The 27673-nt window shown below is 38.4% G+C and overlaps 1 pseudogene across 1 annotated transcript in view; it reads right to left on the bottom strand.

The window, feature by feature from the left end:
• Nucleotides 1-696: 696 nt before the first annotated feature.
• Nucleotides 697-27673, bottom strand: part of LOC105887089 — a 59055-nt pseudogene continuing 32078 nt past the window's right edge. The window contains exon 3 of the transcript XR_002773659.1: nt 697-1496. The product of XR_002773659.1 is annotated as a ubiquitin-conjugating enzyme E2 variant 2 pseudogene (transcript). The remainder of the gene's footprint in view (nt 1497-27673) is intronic.

Below are 27673 nucleotides of genomic sequence, written 5' to 3'. Positions count from 1 at the left end.
TCTACGTGTTCTCCAGATGACTTTCCAAAAGGGATGTATTAGTTTGCATTCTCACCAGCAGTGTAGAAGTGTTCCCTTTTCTCCACAACCCCACCACCATCTTTTTTGAATTTTGTGATATAGGCTAATCTTGCTGGTGTTAGATGATATCTCAAAGTAGTTTTGATTTGCATTTCTCTGATGATTAAGGGTGGTGAGCATTTTTTCATATATCTGTAGACCATGTGCCATGTGTCTGTCTTGTTCACAGAAGTTTCTCTTTCAGTCCCTTGCCCACCCTGAGATGGGATCACTTGTTCTCTTCTTGCTAATATGTTTGAGTTCTCTGTGGATTCTGGTTATTAAACCTTTGTTGAAACATAACCAGCAAATATCTTTTCCCATTCTGAGGGCTGTCTGCTTGCTTTTCTTTCTTTCTTTTTTTTTTTTTTTACATTCCACATTTTATTTACATTTTAAGACTAACTTTAATCTCAAAATCACATCTCCATACACCTATTTCCTTTTTGTTGACTTCACTTAAACTTAAATGCATGGTTTGTTAAACAAAGACTGTAAACAAATATTCACCATGTCTGTTACATGTAACACACAGGAACAGCTTTTAACAGAAACTTATCAACCCCCCCCAACATTTTATTATAAATACAAGTTTCAAAATAATCCTGAACATATCTTTCATACTACTAATAGTCAGCACCCACACCGCTTCAAAAATTAACACAATTTGCGACAATATTCATTATACCTGCTACTTTAAACAATTTCAACTGCAGCTCTTTCACTAAGCAAGATGGATAAAGCATGCTATTTCTGCTTTTCCTTCTTGAGATTTTTACTTTTCAGAAACACACATGCTTCCACTGACATCTGACACCCCTCTTCACACTTTCATCTTGTAAACCTGAATTCTATTTTGAGTATATTCCAGGTTTATGTTTAAATGATAGTGCCTTAACAAGAGAAAAAAATGTGCTGCATTTTTCCTCTTGTTACCTGAAAACATACTGGGTGTACATATATTAAATATATTCTTACAAATGTCCAGGTCATGTTTACCAGGTGAAATTCCTTTACTTAACATGTGGGTATTTTGCACTGTGATATTTAATCAAGACATTAACATGAGTAAAAGGTTGTTGATTTAAGACAAGTTTGAGATCCACTAAAATTAATTGTTGTATGTTTGTCCTTCTGGTGGCTGTGGAAGCTTCATATTTTCTTTGGACATCATTAGATGTCTTAGCTCTTGAAGTACAACTTTAATGCTATATGAATTTTGCTAAAACTGGTATACTACGTGCATCCACCATCCCACTGGAATTATTTATTCCATTCATATTAATTTTCGTTACAAATCTAACTGATGTAGGAGCTTCTGGGTATTTAGGTCCACATTCTACTTTCAAGCTATATATTCTGTTTTCATAATTTGTCTGTGGAGACCGCCATCTTATCCTGCAGGCCGATGCCCTACTTGCTTTTCTTACTGTGTTCTTGGTTGTGCAGAAGCTTTTTAATTTGAGGAGGTCCCAGTAGTGTATTTTTGATGTTGCTTCAATTGCCTGGGGGTCCTTCTCATAAAATATTCGCCCAGGCCAACTTCTTCAAGAGTTTTCCTTACACTTTCTTCTAGTGCTTTTATAGTTTTATGTCTTAAATTTAAATCTTTAATCCAGTGATAGTCTATCTTAGTTAGTGGTGACAGGTGTGGGTCCAGTTTCAGTCTTCTTCAGGTCGCCAGCCAGTTCGTCCAATGCCATTTGTTAAATAGGGATTCTTTTAAAAACACTCAATGTTTTTAATTAGCTTGTCAAAGATCTTATAGTGGTAAGTAGCTGGGTTCATCTCTTGGATCTCTATTCTGTTCCATACATCTACCTCTCTGTTTTTGTGCCAATACCATGCTGTTTTGATCACAATGGATTTATAGTATAGTCTGATGTCTGGTAGTGTGATTCCTCCTGCTTTGTTTTTGTTTCTGAGTAATGTCTTGGCTATTTGAGGTTTTTTTCTGATTCCATATAAAATGAAGTATTATTTTTTTGAGATCTTTAAAGACATGGACTTCAATAGGGATTGCATTAAAATTATATATTGCTTTAGGTCGTATAGACATTTTAACAATGTTAATTTTTCCCAGTCTTGAGCAAAGTATGTTTTTTCATTTGTTAGCATTTTCAACTATTTCTTTTCTTAGAGTTTCATAATTCTCCTTATAGAGATCTTTCACGTCCTTTGTTAGGTAAACTCCCAAATATTTCATCTTCTTTGGCACTACTGTGAATGGAACAGAGTTCTTAACTGTCTTTTCAGCTTGACTATTGTTGATATATATAACTGATTTATGGATGTTGATTTTGTAACCTGAGATGCTGTTGTATTCCTTGATCACTTCTAAGAGTTTTGTAGTACAGTCCCTGGTGTTTTCCAACTATACAATCATGTCATCTGCAAAGAGTGAAAGTTTGATCTCTTCTGATCCTATGTGAATACCCATGATTACCTTTTCTTCCCTAATTGCAATGGCTAAAACTTCCATTACAATGTTAAAGAGTAATAGGGACAATGGGCAATCTTGCCTGGTTCCTGATCTGAGTGGAAATTATTTCAATTTAACTCCATTCAATACAATTTTTTGGTTGTGGGTTTGCTGTAGATGGCCTCTATCAATTTGAGAAAAGTCCCTTCTATGACAATTCTCTTAAGTGTTCTAATCATGAATGGATGCTGGATATTGTCAAAAGCTTTTTCTGCGTCAATTGAGAGGATCATATGGTCTTTATTTTTTAATTTATTTATGTGATAAATTACTTTTATAGATTTATGTATGTTGAACCATCCTTAAGATCCTGGAATAAAACCCACTTGGTCATACTATATAATTTGTTTGATGTGTTGTTGGATTCTGTTTTTAGGATTTTGTTGAATATTTTTGAATCAATATTCATTAGAGATATTCATCTGTAATTTTCTTTTCTTGTTGGGTCTTTTCCTGATTTGGGGATCAAGGTGATGTTTACTTCATAGAATGTGTTGGGTGGTATTCTTTCTTTTTCTATATTTTGGAAAAGGTTAAGTAGTATACGTATTAGTTCCTCTTTAAAAGTTTGGTAGAATTCTGATGTGAAGCCATCTGGTCCTGGGCTTTTTTTTTAGGGAGATTTTGTATATTTGATGCTATTTCAGAGCACGATATAGGCCTGTTCAACATTTCCATTTTGTTCTGATTAAGTCTTGGAAGGTGGCATGCTTCCAAGTATTGGTCAATTTCCTTCAGATTTTCATATTTCTGAGAGTAAAGGTTCTTGTAGTATTCATGGAGGATTTCTTGAATTTCTGAGGGGTCTGTTGTAATTTTGCCTTTACCTTTTCTGATTGATTAAATTAGATATTTAACTATTTTTTTCTTGGTTAGGTTGGCCATGACTTATCTATTTTGTTGACCTTTTCAAAAAACCAAATTTTTGATTTGTCAGTCTGCTGTATAATTCTTTTGTTTTCAATTTCATTTAATTCTGCTCTAATTTTGGTTATTTCTTTTTTTCTGCTAGGTTTCGGATTGGAGAGTTCTTCTTTTTCCAGTTGCTTGAGATGTCCCATTAAGTTATTAACTTCTTCTCTTTCCATTTTCTTGAGGAAGGCTTGCAATGCTATAAATTTTGCTCTTAGGACTGCCTTTGCAATATCCCAGAGGTTCTGACAACTCGTCTCTTCATTGTTGTTTCGTTCCAAGAATTTGGTAATTTCCTTCTTGATCTCATCTCTGACCCAACTATCATTAAGCATAAGGTTATTTAGCTTCCACAGTTTTGTTTGGGTGCAGATCTCTGTTGTTGCTGAGTTCAACTTTTATTCCATGGTGGTCTGAGAAGATGCAAGGGATAATTTCTATTCTTTAAAATTTGCGGAGGTTAGACTTGTGACCTAAGATGTGGTCTATTTTGGAGTATGTTCCATGGGCTGATGAGTAAAATGAGTAATCAGTTTTATTAGAGTGAAATGTTCTATAGATGTTCGTTAAATCCAAATGCTGAATGGTTAGGTTTAGATCTAAAATTTCTTTGCCTAGCTTCTTGTTGGAGGATCTATCCAGAACTTCCAAGGGAGTATTAAAATCTCCAACTATGATGGAGATGGGAGTAATCAGGTTGCTCATGTCCGTTAGAGTGTCTCTTATAAATTGAGGTGCATTCTGGTTGGGTGTGTAAATATCGATAATTGAAATCTCATTGTATTGAGAATTACCCTTAATAAATATAAAGTAACCATCCTTATTCTTGCTCACTTTTATTGGTTTAAAGCCTATTGTATCTGTGAATAAAATTGAAATACCTTCTTTTTTCTGTTTTTCATTAGCCTGGAATATAGTTGACCATCCCTTTACCCTGAGTCTATGCTTGTCTTTCAAAGTAAGATGAGGTTCTTGTATGCAACAGATATCTGGCCTGAGTTTTTGTATCCAGTCTGCCAGCCTGTGCCTCTTTAGAGGGCAATTTAAGTCATTCACATTGATTGAGAATATTGATAAGCCTGGTATAATTTTGGGTATTGAATGTTTTGAAAGTCCAGTGGGCATCTTTAATCCTTTTGTCACTGTGGAGATTGGAATTTAATCAAAATTTTCTTGGTGGGTTTATTTATGTGGTGGAGGATTGCCCTGATCATTATGAAGGATAGGTCTGAGAATGTTCTGGAGAGCTGGTTTAGTTATGACAAATTTCTTCAACATGTGAATGTCATTAGAGTATTTAATTTCTCCATCGTAAATGAAACTCAGTTTAGCTGGATACAGGATTCTGGGTTGAAAGTTATTATTATTATTTTTTTTTTTTGAGGAGATTGAAAGTCAATGATCACCCTCTTCTTGCCTGAAAGGTTTCAGCAGAGAGATCTGTAGTCAATCTAGTATTAGTATTCTTCCCCTTGTAAGTTTAAGGTTTTCTTGCATCTAGCCGCTTTCAGAATTTTCTCTTTCATATTAATTTTAGTGAAGTTGATTATAATGTGCCTGGGGGATGTCTTGTTGGGGTTGAGTGGTGCAGGGTTCTGAAGCTGTCTGCTATCTGAATTTCATGATCTCTTAGCATGTCTGGAAAGTTCTCTTTCATAATTTCATGAAGAAGAGCCTCTGTGTTTTGTGAGACAACTTCGTCTCCTTCAGGGATTCCTATAAGGCAAATACTAGTTTTCTTCAAATTATCCCAGAGCTCTCTGAGTGAGTGACCTGTTTTTGTTCTCCATTTGTCATGATCTTTGGATGTTTGGGCTCATTCAAAATCTTTGTCTTCAGTGTCTGAGATCCTCTCTTCTGCCTTGTCCATTCTCTGAATGAGGGCTTCAACTGTACTTTTCAGATCTTTGAGGGCTGCAACCTCTTGCTTCAGTATGTTGTAATCTTTGATCATTTTATCTTTGAAATCACTGAATTCTTGAGACTGCTTTTGAAGAATTTGCTATTCTAGTTCTCTCCTTTCCTCCATTCTGTTGATCTCATTCACTATCCAGATTCTGAACTCAATTTTTGACATCTCAGATATCTGTATGTGGAAGGAATCTTCAATTGCATTTGCCCCGTCCTTCCTTGGGGGAGGGGGTTGATCTGCTCTTGTTGTTCTGGTTACCAGAGTTTTTCCGCTGATTCTGTCCCATGCTGAATTTTCCCCTTTCCAAGATCGTCCCTAAAACTGTTCTGCTGGTGGCTTCTCGTAGGTGCACTGCCAAGCCCCAGGGAAGAGGGGATGGCAGCGGCTTGAGCAGCCAGAGGGTGGGGCTCAGTCCTGGCTGTTAGCTGCCAAGCCCCCGGGAAGTGGGGACTGCAGCTGAGCAAACAGCCAGTGGGCAGGATTCAGTTCTGGACACTTGGGTAGTGATCTCCCAGAAAGTGGAATGGCGGCCAGGGAGACAGCCAGGCACAGAATGTGCTGGCTGGGAGGATGGGTCCGCAGAGCAAGCATTGTTCAAGCAGTTCTCTTAGTGCAGGACCGGGGCAGGGGCTTGGTCCCACGTGGGTGGGGGGACGCTGTTCTTGGGTCTTTTCTCACTGTCTCTGCTGGTAAGGGGGGAGAGGGTGGACTGGAAACTCAAAATGGCAGTGTGCACTGCCAGTTCCACTTTTCTGCCTGAGAAAGGGTGTTTGGAGTCTCAGCAGGGTCCCTCCAGGGAATAGACCCCCGTATGGGTGGCTCTCACTTGTGGAGTGAGATAATAAGTCCTCAGTTTATCATTCACCTGTAGGAGACTCAGGGGAGCAGTTGAAGAGAAAACAAAGGAAAAGTACAACTTTCTTGGGGGAGGGGATGAACACTTTTCCTTTGGGGTGTATTATGTACCTGTAGATTGCCTTCTAGAGTCGCAGCTTGCCTCTGCAGAGGTGTCCTGCTGGTATCACTCTTCTCTCTCGGCTAGGCTCCCAGTCTTTGACTTTGTTGGGTGTTTTCTGGACTTTATTCTTTCTTCTGGACAGGAGCTTCTGTTGGAGGCTGGTATCTGTTGGCCATCTTGCCCCTCCTCCCCCCTCTGAGCCTTTAAGTCTTTGCTTTTGCTGTTTCCTCAGGTCTTAGGTATTTCTCCACCTCACAAACCAGGGGAAATTCCATCCTAAAGAGTCAGTCAAATTTTTTGGACAACTATCCCCATCCCTCACACTTTTGAGCCTTCTTCCTGCCGACCCTTCAGTGCACATACAAATCCACCTGGTTAATTCTATGGACAAATGTGAATTCCAGATTGCCAGTTAGAAATGTCACTTGGAATTGTGTCCTATTCAAATTTCATTTGCTCCTCAACAGCAAGAACACAAATAACCCATTAAAATTGGGCAAAGAAATGGAATAGACATCTCTCAAAAGAAGACAGGCACAGTATGGAGGTCGCCTAAAAACAGAACTACTATATGATCCAGTAATTCCATTTCTGTGTAAATATCCAAAGGAATTAAAATTAGTAGTTTGAAGAGACCTCTGCACTCTGATGTTTATTTCAGTGTTATTTACCATAGACAAACATGAAACCAACCTAAGTGTCCATCAGGGAGTAAGAAAACCTGATCTATATATACATGGTGGGACTGTATTCACTCTTAGAGGGAAGGGGATCCTATCACTTGCAGCAGCATGGATGAACCCAGAAAACGTTAAGTGAAATAAGCCAGGCACAGAAAGACAAATAGTGCTTGATCTCACTTACTTATGGAATCTAAAAAGTTGATCTTGTAGAAGTAAAGAGCAGAGTGATCATTACCAGAGGCTTGGAGGGAAGGTAAGGAGGAGACAGGGAGATGAGGATCAAAGTTTGGTAACAGCTTCAGTAGAAGAAGGAATAGGTTTTGAGCACTATTGAAGAGTAGGGAGTTGACAGTCAATAATAAAGAATTATATATTTCAAAAACAATGAGTATGTTTCAAATGTCTCACCATAAAAAATGATAGGTGAGGTCATACATAAATAATGAGTTTTATTTAATCTTTTTGTAGTGCATATGTGTATCAAAACATCACCTTATACCCCATAAATGTACACTATTATGACTTGTCATTCAAAAATAATACTACTAATACAAATTTATTGAGTCTTTACTCAATAATAATGTTCTCCTTATGTTATATGCTCATTTTTACTGAAATCAGTAAATCATATTTTTCATATCTCCTCATGTTAGCACCACTTATTTTTAAAAATGAATTCATTTGCTTTTTTATGGATGTCAAAAATGTGCATTTTATGGCCATAACTAAATTTAACCTAACTAGAAATTTATTACATAAGATAATCATTTCTATAAGTTATATAGAAATATAACTTATATATTATATAAGTTAACTTGTCACTGATCTTGGCTGATGGGCATATTTTACTTAAAATACTGAGCATTTATATATTAAGACATTAGATAATTCCAAGTTATAATAAAAATAGTAAATAGCAAAACACTGTATTACTGAAGGTGAGTATACCTTAGTCTCAGGCTTTAGGTGTTAATAGAGTTAATTATGGATTTTTCCTCAATTAACTCCATTACAATTGAGGAAAACTAATTTAATTGTTTTTAATTGTACCAAATAATGAGATAACCTGTCCTTGAATTATTTGGCTTTGTAAACCAATCACAAAGCCCCTGCAGTCATGCCCCAATGTAAGGACACTGTGGCACATAGATCTTTGAATAATAGTTATTTTATGATACATTACTTTCTTTAAATTTTCTTGAAAATTATTTTTTCTTCTAATTGAGTTTTAAAATGATAATATTAAACATTGAGTGTGTAGGGGAGAATAAAACTCTCTTCCTCAGCCCATTTTGCACTTCTCCAGCTGAGCCCTGAGCATTTGAGCAGATTAACAAGAGGAGAGATTGGCAGAACTCGCAGAAGAGTGACTCAGAGTGGGCAATTAGAACTGGCTGTGAATACCAACAAAAGGAAAGGGGTTTGGGGCTTTGTGGCAAGCGTGGCAAGCAGTGAGGTGACCAGGTGAGCAAGGATCCGTTAGATCCGCCAGGCAGACTACAGTCGGCGTCTTCTCCCCTCCTCCTCCTCCTGCCTTGGAGGGTGCATCAGCACCCCTGAGTTTCCTTTACCAAAGGAAGCCTGTGCCCCTGCTTTGTAGATTTCCCCCCACCTACTGGTTCCCAACGGCTGCTAGATCAAGATAATTCAGATTTCCAAGCAGCGTATCCTGGGGTGGCACATTTCAGTAGCCCTTAGAGCAGGTGCGTGCGCTGAGTGTGTGTCTGGCTTCCTTGGGAAGCGGGAACCCAGAACCTGGCTCCCTTGGTAATGTTCCCTTTGTGTCCATATCACGTTGTCCAGAGCTTTTCTGGTGATGTATCATTGTGCTTTATATAATTTTTCTTTTCTGTATTTCCCAAATAATTATTGATGACAGGTACTATGTCCTTGGTACGTAGACGCCTAACTCTGGCCAGTGGTTTGCTCAAGGGAGACTCACTGAGCTGCCAGTCCATGGGGAGGATGAGATGACAGACGCAGGAAGGGGGCGACCAGCATGTGGCCTAGGATGGCAGTGACACCACCCAACAGAAATCATAGACTTACTTAAAACATTGAGTTTTTCTGATTTTTTGGTGGAACTCAACTGCCCTGTTCTTGAACATGAATTTTGTAGACAACAATGTAGAGTCATAAATGAAAGTGCACGCACTCTTCCTATTTGTACACATGTGTGGCTTCAGTTCATGGCGGTGTGTGGCTTGACACCATCAGACATTACTTGTGCTTGTGGCGACTTGGCCAGGCTGCCATTTTCAACAATATTTCAACCTACCATTGCAACGTTAGGCATTTTAATGTGATTTAGGAGTCAGGTAGGCATTCTTAGTTGGTTATGAAGGGACTTCCAGACCTCGGCAGTGCCTTGCACATCATCTGCTGTGCTTCACAGCCCTCTACCTCACCCAGTGCCACCACTGAGATGAGATGTGGAGGGCCCAAACCTTACTTTCTATTTCCCTATCAATTACTCTCACAATAAAAGTAAATATAGACCCTTACTATTATTAATTTTTGTCATAGCATAGCTTCTCCAACATTTCAAAAGAAAACAGAACATGCATACAAAAAGAAAAATTACAGATGTAGAAGGATTATTGAACAAAAAGTAGACAAATGAATACTTTTTGTTGAAGCAAACAGTAAGGCACTCTGCTTACTTTGGAAGGAATTTGTGCAAGTTTTCAAAGACTATACTTTGAAAGGTATTCTGTGCAAAAACACACTGCCGAATTCAACGCCTGGGAAGGATTGTCACAGGACAAAATAATGGAACTGATAAAAATCTGTCTTCTCAACAAAAATTATTTTTACAAGTTGCAACTTAGATTCCATTGTGAAAACTAGTTATGTGGTAGCATACTTAACAGCAAAAACAAAACAAAACATTTAATGATTAATTAAGCCATATATAAAAAGCATGACAGATATAATTTGCCCTGAAGAAAATAAGGATATTTTAAAAATCAGTTTGTCTCACCAGACTATAGCCAGGTGAATTTAGGAAAGTGGAAAATATATTTGGAGAAGAAGTTTGGAGGGAAGGTGCTAATTTTAGATTTTATGCTTTGGTGATAGATGACAGACTGATGAACAAATGAGGATCAACTTGCCATTTTTATTGGAAGGATCGATGACTAACACAATGTCACTGGAGAAAGGGCTTCTCTTGTGCTATTAAGAGACACAACTAAATCAAGAGATTTACTTATACAAAGCAGTAAAAAATATGTCAAAGCAATGTCCTTTGTCCCTTGTCAATATATCTGACATAGTTACTGATGGTGCCCCAGCAATGGTAGGTGAAAGAGAATGACTGTTAAATTACTAGAAGATGATGAAGTTGCTGCCCCAAACTCACATTTCGTGAAATATTTTTGCATAGTACATTAAGAAAATTTATGTGCAAAAGCTTTAAAAATAGATAATGTCATGCAAATTGTCATCAAGACTGTGAATTTCACAAGAGCCATGGGATTGTATCATCACCAATTTAAGAAACTCCTTACAAGCATTAATATTGACTATTTACTTTTTGGAAGTAAGATGGCTAAGTCAAGGCTGAGTATTAAAAAGATTTTATGATTTGTGACATATTATCAAGTCATTTATAGTATCAAAAACCAAATTTGTGCCAGAACTTTTTTTTTTATTTTTTTTTTATTTTTATTATTATTTTTTTTTATTGAATGGTAACTATGTACATTAATGTACTTCTGGGGTACAGTGTGGGGTTTTCACATGTAATCTGAAATACTTCCATCAAACTGGTCAACACAGCCTTCATGTCATTTTCTCAGTTATTGCTTTTTGTGCCAGAACTTGACGATGAAATCTGTCTTACAAATTTAGTATTTTTAGTAGATTTAACAGTTCATTTTAATGAGTTAAACACACGTCTTAAAGGTGAAAAACAACTTATCCATACAATGGTTTAAACTATAACTGATCCAAATGAAACTTAAATTGCAGCAAGTTCAAATTGAAGCAAATAATTTTATACATTTCTCACTTTAGCTGAACATAGTACTATGAGCAGCAAAAAAGATGCAGCATTGCTTTTTGATTTGATACAAAAATTTGGAAACAAATTTTAAGATTTCTGAGAAAATAATCAATATTTTGGTGCATTTGCAACTCCATTCTCAGTCAACATGTTACCTGCCAGTTTTCAAATGAAATGCATACAGCTGTAACTTGACATTCAACTTAAAGAAAAATTTGTGTCTTTTTAGTGGACTTTTGCAGGTCTTATCTTCTCAGAGACATACAATATGTTTGCTTAACAATCATGCCTTATTCATGCCATTGCTTTTTGGCAGGACCTACATTTGTGAACAACTATTTTCAAAAATAAAGCACATGAAGAGTAAAATTAGAACCAAAATATCTGAGAACTCACTGAGAATTGCAACTACTTCCGATCAAACCAGATATTAATGTAGTTTCCCAAATACAATGTCAAATATCCCACTAGTTTTATGTTGCTCACTTTGTTTTTTACTTTTATAATAAAAAAATCCCCCAAAAGATACTTTATCACTTAGATATGTATGTTTTCTTTATTAGTGATCACAAACTTGGAACCTGCTCCATGATTTTAGAAGACTCTCTGAACAAACCGCTGCAGACTATCATGTGAGGACTTTTTTGCCTTAAAAGTGTTTAATCAGTGGCTCAAGATAGCTCTTCTTCCGAATTGGCCCAGAGAAGCCAAATGTTTGGACACCCCTGAGAAAATTTGGTAGACTGGGGCATCTGGTTCATGGATTCTTTTTATTTTTTTTGCTGTTTTTATATACAATTTGAAATATTTTCATCAACTGGTTAACATAGCCTTTGTGTCATTTTCTTAGTTATTATGTTAAGACATTTATATTCTACATTTAGAAAGATTCACATGTACCCTTATAAGATGCACCATAGGCATGATCCCACGAATTACCCTCCCTCCACCTATCCTCCCTCCTCCCCTCCCCTCCCCTCCCTTTCTGGGCTATAATTGGGTTGTAGATTTCCTATGGAAGCTTTAAATTAGTTTCATAGTAGGGCTGAGTACATTGGATACTTTTTCTTCCATTCTTGAGATACTTTGCTAAGAAGAATATTTTCCAGCTCCATCCATATAAACATAAAGGAGGTAAAGTCTCCTTTTTTAGGGCTGCAGAGTATTCCATGGTGTACATATACCACAATTTATTGATCCATTCGTGGGTTGATGGGCACTTGGGCTTCTTCCATGGTTCATGGAGTCTTGATAGCTTGGCAGAGCCTTAAAGAATGGGGAGACTTTCTATAAAAGATAGGAGAGAAGGGAAGCCTCTGGGTTAGGAAATGAGCTAATGCAGGTGACTGTGAATGCCTGGTCATTTGTTAGTAGTTATTTGGTTGTGCCTTGCCCCAAGGCAAGTAAATTGTTTCAAATAAATAATATTAGGGATCATGATTTGCCAGACCCTCATCTAACCATATTATATCTATTGAGTGATTTTTTCTTTTCAAAAACTCTTACATCAATACTTTTATCTCCATTTTAAATATGTTTATTGAAGGCAAGGGTGACTGGCCCAAATTCACACACACTGTAAGTGTCTGAGCCAGGGCTAAGCCCCTGTGCTGGAGTTTGCTTCAGAGCTGAGAAATTGTGATCTTACAGAAAGCAAGTCTTTGGATTTTATGTGGAGTAACTTTAAATGGTATTGCATTTATAATTTTGGTATTCTCTTTGTTATTATTAGATAATGGAAATCAGATTGATTTTGACATTTTCATGATTTAGTCCTGCATCTTTGCTGAACTCCTATTAGTTATACTATTTGTTTTGTAGATTCCTTGAACTTCTTTAGACTACTCTGTCATCTAATTTTGTCCTTTTCATCTCCTATCAATTTTGATCCCCAAAGTGAAGCCCTTCAGCAGCCTGGTCCCTTTTCTTTTAGCTAGGCTCCTGTCTTGCAGGAAAAATTAACATGCCAAAGGGGCTGCTCTGATCTCTTGGTTCCCTGGTCCCTGACTGCTGCCTCTGTGGTTTCCTCAGCTGAGCAACTCCTTCTTCGAAACGGGGAAGCAATGTCTGTGATCCATAGGTTGGAGAGGTAATGAGGTGTCGTGGCTACAAGGGAAAGTCTGCTCAAGGGCAGACATTCGTTGGAGGATAACGTGTCCTCAGTGTGGTCACCATCACACAGAACTTAATCTGTGATGTCCTTTAATTCAAAGGTACTCAAGGTGGAGAAAGGAGAAAGTGGAGACAGCAACTTGGCTTGTAGTTTTCAGATCTTTTATTTTTATTTATGGTACCAAATTCAAGCTCTGGAGTTAGCAATCAATTCCAACATGGGTTGTTTCACTGGCCTCCTCCATTTTCTGTGCCCCCCCAAAGCGGGCAGACCCAGGATGAGACCAGCAGTTCTGTGGTTAGCTAGGGATGTGTTCTCCAGCAGCAAGATCTGTGACAATAATCCTTAGGGTACACAGGAGGCACATGGGCTACCTTGTGTCACAAAGGGGCTTGCTAATCAATTATCATACTCTCAGGGACTGCCACAGATACTTATAGCGTCAGTAATAATGGTGGGAACTTGCATACAACAGCTTCCTTTTGGTATACTGATAATCTCTGTGCCAGATGCCTTGTCACAGTGAGTGGTGCTCAGAGAACTCTTGCGTGAGAAGAAGTCCCAGCCCCTCCAAGCCAATCACTGTCCAGTAATGACAGAGGTGGAGCTGCCTGTGCCATTTTATTGGTCAAAAGTACAAACATCAGAGTGAAGTTGCTCTTCATTGGGTGGAAAGTTCATGAAGACTTTAGGTGACCTTTAATCATGTCATCATATAAATGTTTTAATTACATTTCTATTTAGCAGTACATAAGAGGGTGTAAATCAATGACAAATTTAGGGTCGTATCCTTTGGATTAAATGAGATAGATAGTTTTCCTCTTTCAAAGTTATTTTGCATAATGAGGTACACTTTACTGTTGATTGTATTTGCAAAAAAGTAAAATAAAAGAAAACAAAACTCAGCAAGTCAAAGAATGAGAAAAAATACATCAATAAGACAGCTAATGAATATACCCCAGTCAAAATAGATTTAAATTTAAATTAAATGGTTAGAAGATACAGAAACATCTTTCAAATATAATTAGATGATGAGGTATGAGTTAAAGAAGTTATGTTACCTAACATGTTTCAGAAAATTGAATGTGAAAATTTAGAGAAAAAAATTGAAGAGATTAAGGATGTCAACAGATAGAATGGTATAGCTGTGCAAAAGAGGCCATATTAGTTAGAGCAGAATGGGACAGCTGTAATAACAGATTAACTGTCAAAACTTAGCATCTGAAGTCCTGAGAAGTTGTGTTAATTTCCTTATATGCCATCCAGGTGAACGTCCCAGCACAGCAGTGCTTGCCTCTGCTCTGGTTGGGTATGGAGGACTCAGGATACTTCCATCCTGTAGTTCCAAAGTTACCTGAGCGTCCTCATTTGCACTGAACTGATGAAAAGAGGAAATCCATGGAAGATGTTTATAGACAGACCTGGACGTAGTGCATATTCCTTGAATCCATTCACACTGAGGAGGACTCAGACATGTGATCATGCTTATTTGTAGCGAGGCTGAAAAAATGGTCAGGTGTGTCTAAAATAGTGGAAAACAGCATTTGCTTTTCACCATATAAATTGAACCACAAAGGGAATAAATGGGAGAGAAAGAACAGAAGGCCAGGGTGGGGGAGAATCTAGTCACCCTCGGGATCCCTGGGACCCTTGCAGAAACCAAAATCCACAGGTGCTTGAGTCCCTTATGTGACATGGGAGAGTGTTAGCATGTAACTTACACACACCCCATATTTTAAATCATCTCTAGATCACTTACAGTACATAATACAATGGAAATGCTATGTACTTGTAAATAGTTATTATACTGTTATTTATACATGTTCAATACAGATATGACCATCCTTTTTTGGGGGGAATACTTTTGATCTGAAGTTGCTTGAATTCACAAACACGGAACCCATGAACATGGAGGGCCAACTATACACACAAGGGAAGATTTAAGACTAGAGAAAGAAATTCTGAGAACTGAGAGTCCTATAAAATGCAGATTAATTTTTTTCTTGGGAAGCTCATTCTCATGACTCCTAGACAATGATTGCTAGAATGATTATGCAGGCAGGTAACTGGGGAGGCGGGGGGGAGGGGGAGAAGGTAGCACCTGAGCCAAAAGGGCTGCAGTGTTTCAAGCCCTTGGATCAAGATTTCCAATCCATCCAGAAAGACAACACCCACTGATACCTATATGTTGGCTTTTGTTTAATTATGAAAAGTCATCCCAGTTTGTAAGTTTCTTCCCCATGGATGATGTGATACTTTTTTCTTAATCTGTGAGAAACCTTTCTTGTGAAAGGGCCTTCACTAGGTCCTAGGAGTCATCAGAGGTTCTCTGTATAATATCTGTCCCAGATCTGTGCCCTGGTGAAGCTGCACTGATAAATTCCACACGTATTTTCTTCACTGACAAGCAGCCTGAGCCAGCCCCATGTTTGTCCATGAAATGTCAGGGTGACTTCAGAGTTGGAAGTTATGCCTCTCTTCTGAATCTACTGGAACCTCCTTCCCAAGTGTGCGGACTCTCTTTTCCTTCCTTCTTTGCTTCTGGATGGTTCTGCTTAAGAGAACTTATTGTGGCTTTTGCCTAGAATAAGAAAAATACCTCTGCCACTGAACATATATATATGGTCCCAAGCATGAGGATCATGGCTTTAAAAACGTCAGTAATTATACAGATTGCCTCAAGCTATTACTTTCTACAGAATTACCTGCTTGTTTTAGTTTTAATTTAGTTCTATAAGCTCATATAAACAGGAATAATTAAAATCAATGGAAAGGGATGACTTACTCCATATTTCTAGCCATAATTTTATTCTTATTGTTATATTGTTTTAAGGATCCAGTTGTTCTTTTTGAATGTTTTGTTTCTCATATTTTGATATTTGAGAATGAAGTTGAGAGCCCAACCAAATAGTTTTAAGTGAAAATAGTCAATTTTTCAAACATTCTTGAATAGAATCATATTGTTTCATGTGAAAATGTTTCTTTCTACCATTTTATTCTAAGTATTGTTAAGAACAGTACAGTAATACTACAAAAAGAAAACAAAAACAGTCAAGTTGCTATGAAAGTGCGTGTGCATTATTTTCCGCTTTTGGTGTCATGCAAGATAATGTCTAGTGTGTTAGATGCAAGGTGCCTTGGTTTTGAAGCCGAGGTAAAAAGTAAATGGTAACTTGAGGATCTCCACCCTTAGCTATGACAGCAGCTCCAATAATTGTTAGATAAACACCAAAAGCAAATCGATGTGTAAAATGTCCAGGGTCACAGTCTTCAGAGTTGTTTCTTGCAGAAAGATTTCACCACTGGCACAGTTGGACTCAGTTGTGTGAGGGGACAGCAGGTGCAGTGAATGCGGGAATCAGAAAGACAGAAATTCTTTCAAGAATTGTGTGTAGACAAATCCAACTTCAACAGAGAGCTTAGATGACTTTAGCCTTAAAAATGGCTTCCAAATCTTTGAACCAAAATTTAAGCTGAAACTTTTATCTCTATTTACCATTAAAGAGATTCTCATTCTCAGTCACATACTGTTCTTCCAAATGAGCATGTTTGTCACAAACACAGATTGGCCTCATTGTCTAATTCATTGGCGTATGGATCACTGCGCATTTTAAAATCAATATGCTCTAAAGTTTAAATTCTTCACTTACTGATGCGTGCAACTGCTTTAATACAAAAATAGCTTTAGTAGTCTTCTTGTCATAGTTACTCCAAATGATAAACTAAAAGCCTGTCATTTAGAACCATCTGCAGCCCTGGGTAAGCATCACTTTCACAACACCCTCTACAGCCGTTAGAGATCCTTTGTGCAAACCATTCAATAGCCTTTTATTGTTTCTACAAAAATGCATAAAATAATGATCTGTCCTTCAATTAACTCCATGGCCAAATATTGTGAATGTTGGGGAGACAAAGTAAAGTTTACTGTTTTGTTATTTTGGTGGTAATCCATCTATCAGTTGCTAAATGAAGTTAACATATCAGTGAATCAGGCTCAGCACATGGAGGCCACTAACTTAAGCACAGTTGTAGAGATAGCTGGAAGGAGAGAATAATGCACATTCAGTGCTTTTCAATGACATTCACATGCAGACTCATCCATAGTCAGTGTTTTCCAGAAGTGTCAAAGGAAAAAGACACAGCTATGTCTAGATTCTCAATTACAGGATGATAGTTATCCAAACTGCAAATGCCTCAGCTCCTTAACTCTCTGAAAAACCAAGTAAACCTGATTATAATAGAAATGTCTTTACCAGCAGGTAAGAAGGCTTCAGTCTGACAGGGCTTCCAGTAGTAGTCACTTTACTTTGAGAAATAATGCCCTGTCTCTCTGGGCCTCACTTGCTAAGTGGGTAAAGTAGAACTATTTCACCCACAGACTTCTAAGTTCTTGTCTTGTGCTTACAGTCTGTGGTTCTACGTAGGATTCAACCTTAAAGAAAATAAAGATGACTTTTATTTTCAGTGGCATCACACCAGTGAGATTTTGAAAGTGGTTGGACTACTTGGGTTTCCAGGTTTAACTGAGCTTTGGTATTGGCTGTAGAATGTGGTGAAATTCAAGCCCTGCTGGACTCACTTCAGGAGTGCTGAGAAGGAAAGAGAAGAAAATGGACTTATGGGGGAAGACATGCGGGGAAGGGGAAAAGGAGGAGTCAACCCTGAAATAGGCAGTAACCAAAATAGTGGCAGAGATGGGAAGCTGGTTGCCCAAACATGGCAGGAGAGGAAAGAGAAGCCACAGTAGGACAGGAGGGGTGAGGAGGTGAGGGGTGCAATGATGAAGGTTGATTGGTCTTCTTCCATGGCCTGCCAACTTTAACCCAGCCTTTATTGCTGCTATTTTAATAAATCCATGATCATGGCCAGGCACTGTGGGAGAATCACTTGAGGCTAGGAGTTCAAAACCAGCCTTAGCACTATAGTGAGACTCTGGTCTCTACAAAAAATATAAAACTTAGCCAGGCATGGTGGTGCAGATGTGTAGTCTCATCTACTTGGGAGGCTAAGATAGAAGGATCAATAGCACCCAGAAGTTTGAGGCTGCAGTGAACTATGTGGATGTCACCGTACTCAGGCCCAGGCAACTGAGTGAGACCTAGTCTCAAAAAAAAAAAAAAAAAATCCGTGGTCACATGCTTGATTATGGCTTTCCATCATCTTTAAAGACTGACATTATCCCATTAGTCTGTAGAACACAGTCAACTCTCCTGCCTCTGCTGTACCTCCTCAGTGGTCCCCACATGCCTTTCAGCTGCCAGGGTGGGAGCTACTCCCGATCCATGCTGTGCTTCCCGTGACCTCGGCCTCCATGCCCACTCACAGGCCTTGCTCTCTGGGAAATGCTGTCTTCCCTTTCTGCACCAGTCAACATTTGTGGTTTCCTTTCCAGACCACAGCAATAAAGTGAATATTGCAATAAAGAGAGTCATGTAAATTGTTTGGTTTCCCAATGCATATAAATTTTATGTTTATATTATAGTCTATTAAGTAGGCAATACCATTATGTCTAAAAAACAATGTACATACCTTAATTAAAAAATACTTCATTGCTAAAAAATGCTTACATAGAGACAGGAAGTGGCAGATACTGCTAGAAAAGTGGTGCTGATAGACTCACTGGACACTGGGTTGCCATAGACCTTCGTTTTGTAAAAATTGCAATACCTGTGAAGAACAATAAAGTGAAACACAATAAAATGAAGCATATCTGTACTCCTTCTCTTTCTCCAAGATCTCAGTCAAGTGTGATAATGCCATAAAAGGCTTATGGCCTATCCAGATTAATTTATTGTTTTTTCTCTTGTGTTTCCAGAGTACTTGTACATGGCATTTTTTTCAGATCACGATAAATACCTGTAATATTTCTTGCATTGTTTTATTATATTTTTAGATATACCATTTTGAAAAATGGAAAGAGATACATACTATAAGTTTGTCATGCAGTTCAAGTGTATCTGTATAAATTTATAGGGAGTCTATACAGACATGACATGTATCTATAAATACAACTTTCTTGAATGCCGTCCCCGGATTGGACAGAAAAGGCCATGTGGTGTTCTGTTTACTCTACTAAAAATGAACATAAAATATTTTTGTATCTAATAGACATTAGTGCAATTTAGGAGAAATAGTTTAACAAATTTTCAATGTGTCATATTGTGACAATTGTGACAATTTTAATGTGTCATTTTCTACTTGGAATGAGCACTATGTCAAATTTTAGGTTTTCCTTTTCTACTGTGGCTGAAAGAAAATTCGAATGTATAATAATGTATGACAGTCATCTTATTCCTCAGAAATATAATATTTTCTTTGTCTTCCACTGTAAATCTGCATACATGTTCCTATTTAGTACTTTGTTGTATAACTTCTCAATATAAAAATTTAAAATGATTGTAATTACTTTTTGGAAAAATGGAAATAATTTATATAATCAAAAGTTTTCTACTTTACTGTTATGAATTCCCCAACAAATACTCTGTTCATTGTCTTCAAACTTCCTAAATGCTGAACTATCACATGGGAGATATATCATCCAGAAACACAGCATGGCCGAAATGGTTCTCTCACAAGGCTTCAGTGGAGAAGCTGCGAGGAGGCATGAAAGCCATTCAGCTTTGGAATCCGACCCCTGCACAGGGATTTGAGGAAGATGAAGAACAACATATTCGGCCAAGAAGCTTGCTGGGCACGGGCTTGATCACAAACACTTGACAGAAGGCAGAGAGACCGAAAGGTAAGGAGAGGAAGTTGCCATTCCATTTGGAGTATCTCCGGGCAACACCTACTCAGCCAATACTTGCTTGGAAAATACTCAGGACAATGTACGTCAGTTTCTATTTCAAAAAAGACACAGAATTCATGTCTGTGGTTTTGTGACATAATCAAAAATATATTTGATCTTCAGTCCCATTTCCTGTCATCTAGCTCCTGAAACTCTTGTAATCTCCTCAGCCATAAGGGTACTGGGAGCTTCTAGTATTCTAGTATTTGCTCTTTGACCATCATCAATCATGCCAAAAATAAGTATGCCTCATAATAATCCTTGAACTCTAGGGTTTGAGAATTTCTTGGTAGGTGAACACATCTATGTGTCAGGAGGGTGGTGCATCCCAACTCTGCTGGGACAGCTCCTGGGGCTCATGAAGACCTTGCCTGTGCACCTCTTCATCTAGCTGTTCAATGTGTCCTTTATCACACCCTTTCAAAAGTGATAAAGCATAAATAGAAGTGTTTCTCTAGGTTTTGTGAGTCATTCTAGCAAAAGATCAAATATGAGCAAAGGGGCATAGAAACCCAGGATTTGTAGCCATTTGGTCCAAACTGCCAGAGGCCTGGACAGACTTTTGATTGGCGTCTGAGGTAGGGAGGTCATTTGTGGAGTCTGATGTTGTCTCCAGGTAGGTAGAGTCAGAACTGAACATGATTATAAGATGCCCAGCTAGTGCTGGGGACTGGGCTGGTGTGGGAGAAAATGTAAACTTGGTGGCCGGAAGTGTTCTGCGCTAAGTGAGAGCCCAGCAGGCGAGTACTTCTCTTTCCCGCTGTGCAAGTTGGTGTCAGTAGTAAAGGACTGAGTGGAGTGAGTGCAGAGACGGGAAACAGAACTGGGTTATCTTTTACTACACAAAGCCTAAACTTGCAAACTCAATATTAATTGACCTTTGGGAAGCGCTGTGTAGAAACAAAGTTACAGCTTCAAAGAAAAGTGTAATGTTATCTCTGCGGACATCTGGGTGTCTTGTGACACTGGGCCATGATAAGGGCAGTAGGATTTATGTGCTATTTAAAGTCAAAACTCCCCTGGCAGTCTTTGAGGCTGTTTAATTTTTGTTTTTCATCTGCATAATCGCTGAGCTGGCCAGACTACTTGGACAGGGAGGCACAGAATCTTGCTGAAACTTGAACTCTGCAGAAGCCACAATTCAGACTGGTGCCTGGGCCCAGGGACAGAGCTCAGTATGTTAAGTCAGGGCCACAGGGATGCTGTGTGGTAGCTCTTGCCTTCAAATAAGAGCCTTCTGTGAACATGTCAGTGGAGGATGGTCAGCCCTTGCAAGTACCCAAACTTGTAATGTCCCCAGGTGCCAGGCTGTTATGCTGCTCTGGCTTGTTGGTTCAGAAGAAGAAAAAAGCCCAGCTGTGAGAGGCTTGAGAAAATAGAGGCAGTGAAATGAGATACAGTGGGTTTATGAGTCATCAGAATGTTCTTGAATATTTGTGCAATAATGGCATTCAACTTCTTTCCCAGAGAAATGATACAGATAAGGAAAGCAACTCGATGCATGTATCAGAATGTTAGCCGCAGGACTTTGTCAATGGGATCCATGTCCAACATCAGAAGTAACAACAGGGGGCAAATGCTCCTGTTTTTTTAGTGAGGCTCTAGATAAGCTGGACAGGACTTGGGAAAAAATGTAAATGAGTCATGACCCTTGACTCAATAGTTTCCCTGAGGATTATTGGAAATTAGAGAGAATTTTGGAGGGAGAAGGGTTGTTACTGTGTGGTTAGTTCCAGCCTCCTCTGCAGTGTGTGGGCATGCTTGGGTGGTATTTTCTCTCACCTGAGACTCAGGGTCAGGGGCTTCCAGGAGTCTTGGAGTCCTGCTAGGTTGAGCAGAGGCTGACAAGTAGCTGCAAAAAACAATTTCCAGGGAGAGATGAATTGAGGCAGCTGCTGGTGGTTGAATAGGGGAAGTAACCACACTCCTACCAATAATGTTTTCTCATCCGGAGGGGAACTAGGGTGGCAGACAAAATGTAGGACCCAGTTAAATTGGAATATTCGAATATGTTGTTAAAGGAAAAAAAATATTCTGACAGTTGTTAAAATGCTGAGGCAGGCTTTCTTCAGAACTGTTGAGATAAGTGTAGGGTAAAAATGAGTGTAGGGTAAAATCCTGCAATGGGATTTTCCAGTAAGGTAAACAGATGGGTCTGGGCTCAGGTCATAACAAGGAAAAGTAGGGATTTCATATCCAAGGAGCGGGTGGGGGCAGGGTGAGGGAGATTCTGGCTAAAGTGACCAGTAGGATTCATGCTGGCAGGAGGCCAGTGCCACCGAACATGACCTGGAGGTGGTGGAGGATCTCATCACATATCCCAGGGAGATCAGGATATTGGGGATGGGTCTACTTAAAGTTAATTGCAGTGTCTCCAGGTGACTTTATATAGAGGGTTCACTAGTTTTCAGTCCCACCAGCACTGTTCCTTTCTCCCTGCATCCATGCCAGCACTTGTTGTTTTGGGACTTTATAATGTGAGCCATTGTCACTGGAGTTAATGGTTCTGATTTGCACTTCCCTGACAAATAAATATGTAGAACATTTTTTTCATTAGTTTGTTGGACACTAAACTGTCTTCATTTGAAATTCATGTTGTTTGTCCACTTTTTAATGGGGTTGTTTGATATTTGTTGTTAATCTGCTTGAGTTCTTTGTAGATTCTGGTTATCAGTCCTTTATCAGATGTATAGCATGCAAGTATTTTCTCCCATTCTGTAGGTTGTCTATTTACTGATCAGGTCCCATTTGTTTATTATTGTGGTTGCTGTGGTTGCTTTTGGTATCTTCTTTATAAATTCTTTCTGCAGGCCAATCCAGTGATCTCATTACTAGGTATTTACCCAAAAGGAAAAAAAGACATGTTTATAGCAGCACAATTCACAATTGCAAAGATGTGTGAACAACTCAGGTGCTCACCAATACATGAGTGGATTAATGAAATGTAATCTATGTATACCATGGAGTAGTGCTCAACCATCAAAAAGTAGTGACCTACAAGAGGGACTCTATCTAATGAATTCTAATATTATGGCTTGGGTGTTTGTAACCTCACACTAACTTGAAATTAAAAAAAAAAGTAGGGATCTAGTATCATTTATGACAACCTGGATAGTACTGGAGACCATTATCCTAAGTGAAGTATTGCAAGGATGGAAAAACAAACACCACATGTACTCAATACTAAATTGAAACTACTTAAATGGAATACTTAAATGTGAATAAATAAAGTAAAACACTGAAATCAGGTAGGAGGGACTCAAAAAAAAACAACGGTTCTGAAGAAAGTCTGCTTTAGCATTTCGACAGCTGTCAGGGAGGAGGAGATGGGTAAATACACACATAACTGATAAAGTGCACACATTCTGAGTGAAGGGCACACTTATAACTTTGAATTAAAATGTACAAAGTGAATTATGTAACCAGAATATGTGTACCCCTGTAATATTCTGAAATCAAAAAATAAAAACATTAAGAAGTTAAAAAACAGAATATTGAGGGTGGAGGTTCTGGCTAAACCAACTCAGCAGGAGTCTTGCAAAAATTGGGCAATGCAAAACCAGAGACATGTAGAAGTTTCAAAGTGGGGGCACGCTGGGAAGAGATGGATTATAGTTTGGTCAGGAGACACCTTCTGTTGTACACAACCAACACTAGAAACGACTCACTCTTTATTTGAAATTCCAATTCAGCAGTGTATCCTACATTTGTGTTTGCTAAATCTCAGAAATGGCAGGGCCTAAGGATTCCTACCAGGTCAGGAGACTTCTGTATACCAGAGGCTAGAGGCTAGAGGCAGGAGGCAGGAGGCTGGAGGCTGTCCCCTGCAGCCGTCTAGTCTGGAGATGAGAACTGCAGCCAGGTGGACACAGAGGGAATCACTTAAGGGCTGTGACATTCTCCAAGACCAGAGGAAACCCACAGTAAATTGCAACCCATCTTGTGAAGTCAGAACTCAGGCTGTCCTTTCCTTCTTCCATCACAGAGGGCCAGGACCTTCAGTAGGTGGGGAAGGAGAGTTAGAGCAGAACGTCAAGGGAGAAAACCAGAAAACCAGAAAACCAGTGATGTTTCTGTCCTTGTCCCCCTTTATCCTCTGCTTTCCAGGTTAAAACCCACTGAGGAGAGGAGGTGGGAAGTGATGGCACCAAGGGAGATCTGCCAAGGGAGGACAGGAGCTTCTCCATGAGAATGCAGGAAAGGACGGCCCCTTTGTGAACACACACTACACAGAATGTGCATGTGTCACACATGTCACAACAGTACCACGGTAGAGAAACTCCCTAGCACTATAGAATCTTTAGATGAGGCAGAACTTCTCTGAATATTATGAAGGTGTTAGAGGGTCACACATTTACACACTCCCTATTCAGCTCCTACTTTGCAGTACCCAAGAACTCTGCTGGTGTTTGGTGATGATGAGCACAGGCAGCGATGCTCAGGAAGCAAATGCCAGTGATGATAGCAAGGAGGAATTCCCCTCATTGTCACTGAGGCCCACGGCAGTGACACTCTGCCCTGGTTGCTACTCTGACAAATGATAAAGTGGTGCTGTAGAACAAGTAAGTTCTATAGAAAATACAAACTATTTTCATGTTATTTATTTTCTTTTTTAAAAAACTTTATTCAAATTAACATAAGGGTACAATATTTGGCTTACACTGTTCTCACTTCCAGGGTAAAGTTCCATTAGTAGAACAACCCCTTACTGAGGGTGTGTGGTATATACCCTCACGATGTGCACATTAGGTGAGATCCCGCCTCATGCCCTCCCTCCCTCTGCCATACATCCTCCCCACACACCCCTCCTGCTTCCCACTACCCCAAAACTGGACTATAATAGTGTTTTATTTTTCTTAGGAACATGTAATTATTTATATATTGATTTCACATTAGTATGGAGTACAGTGGATATTTATTTTTTCACTGTTGTGATACTTTACTAGGAAGAATGTATTTCAGCTCCATCCAGGTAAATGTAAAAGATGTAAAGTCTCCATATTTTTAATGGCTGAATAATATTCCATGGTATACATATACCATAGACTGTTGATCCAGTCATGGTTTGGTGGGCACTTGGGTTGCTTCCACAACCCAACAATTATGAATTGAGCTGCAATAAACCTTGTAGTGCCAATGTCTTTGTGGTAAGATGTTTTTTGTTCTTCTAGGTAGATACCTAGTAATGAGATTGCAGGATCATATGGAAGGTCTACTTTTAGATCTTTGAGGATTCTCCATACTCCTCTCCAAAGGGGCTGTATCAGTTTGCAATCCCACCAGCAGTGTAGAAGTGTTCCCTTCTCTCCACATCCATGCCAGCACTAGAAACGTGTGGCAATGTGGGCTTATCTTGCTGGGGTTAGGTGATATCTTAGAGTGGTTTGGATTTGCAATTCTCTGATGATTAAAGACAATGAGCATTTTTTCATGTATTCTTTGGCCATTCAGCTGTCATCCTTGGAGAAGCTTCTGTTCAAATCTCTTACCCACTTATAGAGAGGATTGTTTGTACTTTTCTTATTGTTTAATTTGAGTTCTCTATAGGTTCTAGTTATCAGGCCTTTGTCAGATTCATAACATGAAAAAATCTCCCATTCTGAGGGATGTCTGTTTGCTCTGTTTGTGGTACTTTTAGCTGTGGAAAAGCTTTTTATCTTGATCAAGTTATAGTTATTTATTTTTGGTATTGCTATAACTGCTAGGGAGGTTTTCTTCAAAAAGTTTTTGTCCCAGGGAATTATCAAGTGTTTTCCCAGACTCTCTTGTAGCATTTGTATTGTTTTGTGTCTTAAATTTGAATCTTTTATCCACCAAGAATCAATTTTTGTCAATAGTGGGAGGCGTGGGTCTAGTTTCAATCTTCTCTGTGTGGATAACCAGTTCTCTCAGCACTGTTTGCTAAATAAGGATTCTTTTCCCCACTGCATGTTTTTGTTAGGCTTAACAAGGATTAAATGATGATATGTGGCTGGGTTCATTTCTAGATTCTCTGTCCTATTCCATAGATCTGTGTCTCTATTTTTTTGCCATTACCACACTGTTTTGACCACTATACACTTATAATATCACCTGAAGTCTGGCCATGCGATACCTCCAGCTTTGTTCTTATTTCTAAGAACTGTATTTTCTATTCAGGGTTTTATCTGGTCCCATATGAATCAAAGTACTATTTTTTCAAGATCTTTTAAGTATCACATTGGGGCTTTGATGGGGATTGCATTAAATCTATAGATTGCTCTGGGTAGTACGAACATTTTAACAATGTTGATTCTTCTCACCCATGAGCATGGTATGTTCTTCCATTTGTTGACATCTTCTGCTATTTCCTCTCTCAAAGTAATTTGTAATTCTCTTTATAGAGATTTTTCATGTCTCTTGTTAGATATATTCCCAGGTATGTAGTCTGCTTTGGTGCTATTGTAAAAGGAATAGAGTCCTTGATTTTGTTCTTGGCTTGACAATTGTTGGCCATATATAAAGGTTACTGATTTGTGGTTTTATAACTCGAGATGCTGCTATATTCCTTGATCACTTCCAAGATGTTTGTAGTTGAGTGCCTGGGGTTTTCCAGGTATAAAATCATGTCATCTGTGATGAGGGAGAGTTTCACCTTCTCTTCCCTCATTTAGATTCCATTGATCTCCTTGTCTTGCCTGATTGCAATGGCTAGGACTTCCAACAGTATGTTAAATAGCAGTGGAGACAGTGGGCATCCTTGTCTGGTTCCAGATTTGAGTGCTTCCAGTTTTAGTCGATTCAATATGATATTGACTGTGGGTTTGCTATAGATAGCCTCTATCAGCTTAAGAAATGTTCCTTCTAAGCCTATTTTCTTGAGAGTTTTTTATCATGAAAGGATGCTGGATATTGTCAAAAGCTTTTTCTGCATCAACTGAAAGAATAATATTGTCTGTTTTTGATTCTATTTGTGTGGTGTATTATAGTTATAGATTTGCATATGTTGTACCAATCTTGTGTCTCTAGAATAAAACCCACTTGATCATTGTGTATAAGCTTTTCAATGTGTTGTTGCATTCTGTTTGCTAATATCTTGTTGAATATTTTTGCACTGATATTCATTAATAGTTTTCTTTTTTTCTTGGGTCCTTTCTTGGTTTGGGGATCAGGGTGGTATTTACTTCATAGAATGTATTGGGGAGGATTTATTTGTTCTCTATGTTTTGGAAAAGTTTATGCATTATAGAAATTAGGTCCTCATTGAAGGCTTGGTAGAATTCTGATATGAAACCATATGGTTCAGGGCTTTTTTTTTTTTTTTGAAGATTTTGTATAATTGATGCTATTTCAGTACTTGATATTAGTCTATTCAAGATTTCTAATTCTTTCTGTCCGAGTTTTGGAAGGTATTGTACTTCCAGATATTGGTCCATCTCTTCTACGTTTTCATATTTCTGGGAATAGAAATTTTTGTAGTAATTGTTGACAGTCATTTGTATTTCTCTGGCATCTGTTGTTATTTCCCCTTTATCATTTCTGATTTTAGTTATTAGTGATTTTGTTTTTCTGATTAGTCTAGCCAAGGGGTTATCAATTTTATTAATCTTTTCAAAGAACCAACTTTTTATCTTGCTGATCTTCTTTTGTTTTCAATTTCATTTAATTCTGCTCTAATTTTGGTTATTTCTTTTCTTCTGCTGGGTTTGGGATTAGGTTGTTCTTCCTTTTCCAATTGCTTGACATGGCCCATTATGTTGCTCACTTGCTCTCTTTCTGTTTTTTTTTTTTTTTTTTTT

This window comes from Otolemur garnettii, unplaced genomic scaffold (genome assembly GCF_000181295.1).
Source record: "Otolemur garnettii isolate 467f Iridium unplaced genomic scaffold, OtoGar3 scaffold00045, whole genome shotgun sequence".
Classification (NCBI taxonomy): domain Eukaryota; kingdom Metazoa; phylum Chordata; class Mammalia; order Primates; family Galagidae; genus Otolemur; species Otolemur garnettii.
The sequence above is the reverse complement of the archived record's forward strand: the minus strand, read 5'-3'. Positions and strand labels throughout refer to the sequence as shown.